An 8343-nucleotide genomic window follows, 5' to 3' on the forward strand; every position below is an offset into this window, starting at 1 on the left:
TTAGGTCAAGGTTGACCCGACTCGAGTTGACTTGACTCGAGTTGTATTTTGATGTTTGACTTGGGAAGATTGTTGATGCAACTTTAGGTCAAGATTGACCTAGTTGAGTTGCATGTTGATGTTTGACTCTTGTGAGAGAGTTCTATTCTTGTTATGGGACAAGAATAGATGGTTGGGAGATTATTGGTGCAACCCTAGGTCAAGGTTGACCTGGTTGACCTGAAAAGTCCAAGTATGGAGACTTGGCAAACGGAAAAGTCCAAGCAGGGAGCTTGGCACGCGAAAAGTCCAAGTATGGAGACTTGGCACTGGAAAAGTCCAAGTACGGAGACTTGGCACGGGGAAAAGTCCAAGCAGGTAGCTTGGCACGCGGAAAGTCCAAGTATGGAGACTTGGCACTGGAAAAGTCCAAGTACGGAGACTTGGCACGGGGAAAAGTCCCAGTGAGTGAAGCCAGCAATGGAAGTCCCAGTGAGTGAAGCCAGGCGTTGGAGAAAGTCCTGGGCCAGGCAGGGAAAGACCTAGTGAGTGAAGCTGGCAGGTGGAAATCCGTGAGTGAAGCCGGTGAAAATCCTAGTGAGTGAAGCTAGGTGAAAGGGAAAGTCCGGTGAGTGAAGCCGGTGAAGTCCCGTGAGTGAAGCGGTGGGAAAGTCCTAACGGGATGTTAGGCGGTGGAAATCCTCGTGAGTGAAGCCGGTGAAAGTCCCAGTAGTGAAGCCGTGCAGGAAAATCCGGATGGATCGGGGATGATCGGACATCCGGTGTTGAGAAAGTCCAAGTAGGTCGAAGGATTGACCGGATACTTGGCAGGGAGTGCTAGCAGGTCAAGGGAGTGACCAGATGCTAGGGATGAAGTACCAATAGGTCAAGGTTGACCGGATATTGGTTTGGAAGTCTTGGGACTTGGTTTGGGCAAAAACCAAGCTCTGGATCGGTCACCAGACCGATCCAGTGATACTTGTTTGCTCTGATCGGTCTGGTTCGGTTACTGATCGGTCTGGTGACCGATCAGCAAGCGAACAGAGGCAAAGAGAGGCAGGCTGATCGGTCCACAGACCGATCAGGCCATGTCCTGATCGGTCTGTGGACCGATCAGAGACAAGCATCGCGAGAAGGAAAGGAAGGGGATCGGTCTGTGGACCGATCCACCTCTTCCCTGATCGGTCTGTGGACCGATCAGGGTCCTAGCCGTTGCGACGCAACGGCTAGTTTCTTCACTGTTTCTTCTTCGCAGGTATAAAGGATCAAGGGCATCTGCTGTGCGTCGCGCTTCTTCTTCCTCTTCTTTCTGCTGCTGAGCTCTGCTGAGTTCTTGAAGCGTTGAAGCTTTGCGTGAGCTTCCTTTTGGCTGGTCACCTGCTGTTGTAGGCGCTTGGAGCTGCTGCTTCTTCCAGTCGAAGAGAAGGCAAGCAAGAGTTTTCTTACTGTTGTATTTCTTGCTGTCTTTCTTTGTATTTCTGTACTCTCCTTACTTGCTGTTGCAAGAGTGTGTTGTGGCGAGGTTTCTCCACCCATAAGGAGTTTGTATTAGCCGGTTCTCCGGGGACTCATCCACCGACGGATTGACTGGAGTCGTCCACCTTACGGACACGCCGAGGAGTAGGAGCCCTAATCTCCGAACCTCGTTACATCGGTTTGTTTGAGGTTTGTAGTTTTCCTTTCGTTTCTAGTTTATTTTTCCGCTGCGCTAACGAATTGTAGGAAGAAACGAGCGATTTGGGGCGGCTATTCACACCCCCCTCTCTAGCCGAGTACGAAGGATCCTAACAAGTGGTATCAGAGCAAGGTCGCTCTTCATCGGATCAACACCCGTGGGAGCAAAGCTAGAGATGGATCAATTCGGAGAAGACATCACCATTCCACCCTTCTACAACGACAACTTCGCATATTGGAAGGTAAGGATGATGTATTTTCTTAGGACTAATATGTTGAATTGGTTTTGTGTACAAGAAGGTTTTACTCCTCCAATGGATAAAGAAGGAGAGCCTCTAGAGAAGAACAAGTGGACGAAGGAACAAGTCCACCAATCTACAATCAACAATGAGGTAACTAAAACAATTGAATTTTCATTACCTACTAATATTTTGTGTAAGATAGGTAAGTACAACAATGCCAAGGAATTATGGGATAACTTGGCCAAGTACCATGAGGAGAGCTCCACTTCAAGCCATGAAGAGGAGCCTAGTGAGCCAAGTAGCTCACATCATGGAGGGAGCGAATTGGGAGTTGAGGGCTACTCAACATCCAAGGAAGAAGAGGAGGAGAGTTCCTCTTGTTCAAGTTCGGAGCAAGAAGAAGAGGCATCTACCTCCGGAAGGGATGAGGAAGAGAGCTCACACCCATGCCCAAACCTAGGTAACTCAAGCATTTCAATTTCAAATAAGTTACATATAATATGCTTTGAGTGTAGGGAGTGTGGACATTACAAGAGCAAATGTCCAAAGAGAGTTAGGAAGACTCCACCGGCACCAAAGGTCAAGGAAGCCGGAGTCCCAACACGCAAAGGCAAGAAGCACGTGGTGTGCTTTCAATGCAAGCAACGGGGACACTATAGGAGCCAATGTCCGAAGGGGAGGAAACCTCACAAGGACAAGGGATGCACATCGATAGGGGGAGCTAAGGCAAACCCTAAGGTATCTTTTAAGGCTCATTCGTGCAATTCTAGTAGGATACATGCTAGTAATTTTATTGCATTAGTCAATAATGATGAGCATGTTAACACTAGAAATCAACACATGTGCTTAGGTGCTAAACATGTCAACCTAGATAGGGATACTACTAGGAATGCTAACCCTAGGTTTAACACTTCTAAGGTTAAGGAAAACCTAGGTAGAAACCCTAAATCAACTAGACACATGCCTAGGAACACCTCAAGAAAGAATGACAAACCAAAACTTGAGGTATTAGAGAAAGAAAATCAAGTCTTGAGGTCAAGACTTGACTCTCTAGAAAAGGCTCTTAAGGATTTGACTCTAGGGTCTAGGGGTCAAAAACCCAAGTCCAAGGACAAGAAAGGTTTGGGTCACAAACCTAAGTCCCAAATGGTCAAGCCCACCTATCATAATGTTCCATTCGATTATGGAACAAAACCTAGGGCTAGGAAGACCATTACCAAGGTTACAAGGGGAGTCACCCCTATAGTTGACCTTGATGAGACCCAAATGACCAAGGCTTCAAAGCCTAAGAGGGTCATTAGGAGGGTTGCTAGGGAAGTTATCCCTAGTGAATTTTTAGTGAACCCAATGAGCTCAAGTAGGTATTGGGTTCCTAGGAGCATTTTCTCTACCCCATAGATGGGTTAGAGAGTGTCAACTCCAATAAGAAGGGTAGTTAACCCAACTTTGAGGAAATTGACACTCAAGGAGCATTTTCAAGGTTTTTGGGAACCTTTGAAAATGAAATGGAATAATCTTTATCATTCACTCCTTGGAAGAGTAAAGTGTGCCAAAGTGAGAATATATTAATCTCACTTTAAGTTGACACAATTTGAAAACCTAGAGAAATATCAAATTGGGATTTTGATATTCTCTTAGGTAATCAAGGCAATCCGGGCCTTAAATTAGAAGTGCTACTCTTGTAGAATTTTAAATGGTATAAATCAAACAAGAGATCAAGAAATGCCAATTTGGGTTTTGACATTTTCTTGGAGCACTTTGGGCAATCTAGGGTTAGATTTTAAGTTAGCAAAGTGGTTAAGGATACTTAGATAGGTAATCTAGGTATATTTATCTATGCTAACTTACCATGATTGGTTGCCATATGCCATGCCATGACATCATATTTATCTTATTATCATTTGAAATGTCATGATAATGCTTAGGTTATCTATATGTCATGTGTTAGTTTAGTTTCAAACTTTATGCCATGACATCATGACATTGGCACATGTTTTCATTTATGATACCATTTTATGCCATGTCATCATCTCTTGCATTAATAATCAATTGAATTGATTTAAGGACAAACATATAATTTGATATTGAGATCAAATTGGTGTTTAGAAAATGCATGAGAACTTAGCCTAAGTTGACCTTAACCCATATCTCACATCAAAATTGACTTGGATGTGTTTGATACACTTTAGATGTGTGTGAGATATTAGGATCATGAGTTAGGATCAAGGTGCATAGGTTTTGTACCTAGATGAGCCTAATTCAAGAAAATAGGGATCATAGGGAAAGCCTGTGTACAAGTCATGTACATTTAGCCCTAAGATTATGGTCCTAAATTCAAATGGTTTTAAAAGCATTTTAAAATTGATTTGAAAAACCTTAATGAAGCTTTCCTAGTGATAGCATTCTTCATTGAGCAAGATGATACAAAGATGACTTAACTTTGAACTATTTCAAAGTTTTCAAATTTTGTATCAAGATTTGAAAATGGAAACTATTTTCATAGAAAACTATTTTTCCATGATAATGTATGTTATGAGGAATGTATCCTCAAAATTTCACAATTTTTCGAATTTTCTGGAATTTATTAGGGGTTTCTGAATTTCGGGAGAAGAAAAATCAGAAATCCCTGATCAGTGTCTGGATCGGTCGCTGGACCGATCCAGGGAGGGCTGGATCGGTCACTGGACCGATCCAGAGTGCTGTGGATCGGTCTGGTGACCGATCCAGTGAGGTCTGATAGCGTGCCAATGTGCTGAAATTCGACTGCATGTCTGAAATTTCGGCTGACAGTTGGTTTTTAGATTTATAAAGGTTTGAAACTCTTGTTTTGTTGGTGCAATGGTCAAGGGGGAGTTGGCTTTTAGGGGGAGTTTTTACTCCTTGAGGATTAGTGATATGGGATTATCATTAAGTGGATTGTTGAACTTAGTATCAAAGGGAAAATAAGAGTTTCAATGAAAGGTATGGGACTTTCATTAGGAAGAAACTCTTGACCTTGATACCCTCCTTTTTCTTTTTGATGTGTGTCAAAAAGGGGAGAGTGTTCATTGGAGAATTATTAGAGAACCCAAGTTAGGTTATCGGTTTAACCTAAGCTAGGGAAAGAATGTCAAGGAATGTTCGAGGAAGAACATTGGAATACCTTTTGATGTGTGTCAAAAAGGGGGAGAATTATTGGAGAACCCAAGTTAGGTTATCGGGTTAACCTAAGGGGAAAATGTCCAGAGAATGTTCAAGGAAAGAACATTGGACATTGGAAGATGGTTGGAAAACCTAAGTTAGGTTATCGGGTTAACCTAACTTGATTATGATTTTGTCAAACATCAAAAAGGGGGAGATTGTTGGTGCAACCTTAGGTCAAGGTTGACCCGACTCGAGTTGACTTGACTCGAGTTGTATTTTGATGTTTGACTTGGGAAGATTGTTGATGCAACTTTAGGTCAAGATTGACCTAGTTGAGTTGCATGTTGATGTTTGACTCTTGTGAGAGAGTTCTATTCTTGTTATGGGACAAGAATAGATGGTTGGGAGATTATTGGTGCAACCCTAGGTCAAGGTTGACCTGGTTGACCTGAAAAGTCCAAGTATGGAGACTTGGCAAACGGAAAAGTCCAAGCAGGGAGCTTGGCACGCGAAAAGTCCAAGTATGGAGACTTGGCACTGGAAAAGTCCAAGTACGGAGACTTGGCACGGGGAAAAGTCCAAGCAGGTAGCTTGGCACGCGGAAAGTCCAAGTATGGAGACTTGGCACGGGGAAAGTCCAAACAGGGAGTCTGGCACGGGAGAAAGTCCTGGTGAGTGAAGCCAGGCAGGGGAAAGACCTAGTGAGTGAAGCTAGGCAGTGTGGAAATCCTGGTGAGTGAAGCCAGGTGAAAATCCTAGTGAGTGAAGCTAGGCAGTGTGGAAATCCTGGTGAGTGAAGCCAGGTGAAAATCCTAGTGAGTGAAGCTAGGTGAAAGGGAAAGTCCTGGTGAGTGAAGCCAGGTGAAAGTCCTGGTGAGTGAAGCCAGGCAGTGGGAAAGTCCTAACTGGGATGTTAGGCAGTGTGGAAATCCTGGTGAGTGAAGCCAGGTGAAAGTCCTGGTAAGTGAAGCCAGGCAAGGGAAAATCCAGATGGATCAGGGATGATCGGACATCTGGTGTTGAGGAAAGTCCAAGTAGGTCAAAGGGATTGACCGGACACTTGGCAGGGAGTTCTAGCAGGTCAAGGGAGTGACCAGATGCTAGGGATGAAGTACCAATAGGTCAAGGTTGACCGGATATTGGTTTGGAAGTCTTGGGACTTGGTTTGGGCAAAAAAACCAAGCTCTGGATCGGTCACCAGACCGATCCAGTGATACCTTGTTTTACCGAACAGAAGCTCTCTGTTCGGTTACTGATCGGTCTGGCGACCGATCAGTAAGAAAACAGAGGCGAAAAGAAAGGCAGCCTGATCGGTCCACAGACCGATCAGGCCATGTCCTGATCGGTCTGTGGACCGATCAGAGACGAGCATCGCGAGAAGGAAAGGAAGGGGATCGGTCTGTGGACCGATCCACCTCTTCCCTGATCGGTCTGTGGACCGATCAGGGTCCTAGCCGTTGCGACGCAACGGCTAGTTTCTTCACTGTTTCTTCTTCGCAGGTATAAAGGATCAAGGGCATCTGCTGTGCGTCGCTCTCCTTCTTCCTCTTCTTTCTGCTGCTGAGCTCTGCTGAGTTCTTGAAGCGTTGAAGCTTTGCGTGAGCTTCCCTTTGGCTGGGTCACCTGCTGTTGTAGGCGCTTGGAGCTGCTGCTTCTTCCAGTCGAAGAGAAGGCAAGCAAGAGTTTTCTTACTGTTGTATTTCTTGCTGTCTTTCTTTGTATTTCTGTACTCTCCTTACTTGCTGTTGCAAGAGTGTGTTGTGGCGAGGTTTCTCCACCCATAAGGAGTTTGTATTAGCCGGTTCTCCGGGGACTCATCCACCGACGGATTGACTGGAGTCGTCCACCTTACGGACACGCCGAGGAGTAGGAGCCCTAATCTCCGAACCTCGTTACATCGGTTTGTTTGAGGTTTGTAGTTTTCCTTTCGTTTCTAGTTTATTTTTCCGCTGCGCTAACGAATTGTAGGAAGAAACGAGCGATTTGGGGCGGCTATTCACACCCCCCTCTCTAGCCGAGTACGAAGGATCCTAACAGTGTCCTTATTTATTATGGTGATCAATGATTTTTTTTAAAAAAATTAATTGAATCATAAAAATTGATATCTAAATTATATATAAAAACATAGGATGTCACGCCCCCAAAGGAGTCTCTGCCAGACAAAAATCCGACAACATCTCCCCTGTACCGGTGACAATCTGAAGCACCCATACAAGCAAAATACATCAGCCACATGCGGCTGGAATATTTATATATACAACCACGCAGTTATAATAACAGCCCACTCGATTGGAATGAAACAATCACAACCACGCAGTTATATATAAAACAGCCCACACGGCTGTACTAAAACACAGCGGAAAAACGAAGGAAAGCCCACACAACACAAATAAATACAATGCATGCCGGCACGGCTTAAACACAAATGCAACACCAAAAGAATAAGATAGCCACATAGCTAAACACAAATATAATGCCAAAAATAAGAAAAGAATATACAAAAGAAAACAAACACGATCTTCGGATGTGACGTAGGACCCGGCAGACAGGATACCCCGAGCGACATCAACCATCTACAAGCTACCTGAAAACATAAATGTATACATGCGGTGGTGAGTATAGGTAACTCAACGGGTAATAGATAAGATAGTGGTGCATGGTCCATAAACAAACATGGAGATCACAAATATACAGTCTCAGTAGGGAATAAAGAACACGATCATACTATCATAATCAATGCACCTAAACATAACTGACATAAAAACCTGACATATAAACTGTACAAACCACAACTAACATAATGACAGATACATACCCAATCTGGAATCGACACATGGTATAATGATCAGTAAACTCACCAGATCTGCAACAGATATACCCGTGACACCTATGCAATATAAATACGACTGCATATACATATAAAATAAATGACATGTATGCAGTATGACAACCATATGCAACAATCATATCTCAAACAAATGCAACAACGACAATCACATGCAACTAGTATCTACTAGGCATGTATGCAAATATAACCCCCAGATGCACCGCGCATCATATGCAAAAGTGCATGCATGCTCCATGGTCACCCCCGCCACCTCTCCAAATACCACGACCCCTGTATGGCCGAGAGGCTTGGGTCTGTGACGACTGTACTACCCTCCAGCCCACTATATAGTGGTCGAGGCGGACAGTCCGCTAATAGCTATCTAGCTACATAGCATCAGGGTCCCTGACTGCTCACAACACCGGATCTCACAAAACCTCATGACCGGGTGGCACGACAGGACTAGCAGCAACTGCTCCAGCTACCACTACCCATGAG

This window comes from Zingiber officinale, chromosome 1A (genome assembly GCF_018446385.1).
Source record: "Zingiber officinale cultivar Zhangliang chromosome 1A, Zo_v1.1, whole genome shotgun sequence".
Lineage (NCBI taxonomy): Eukaryota > Viridiplantae > Streptophyta > Magnoliopsida > Zingiberales > Zingiberaceae > Zingiber > Zingiber officinale.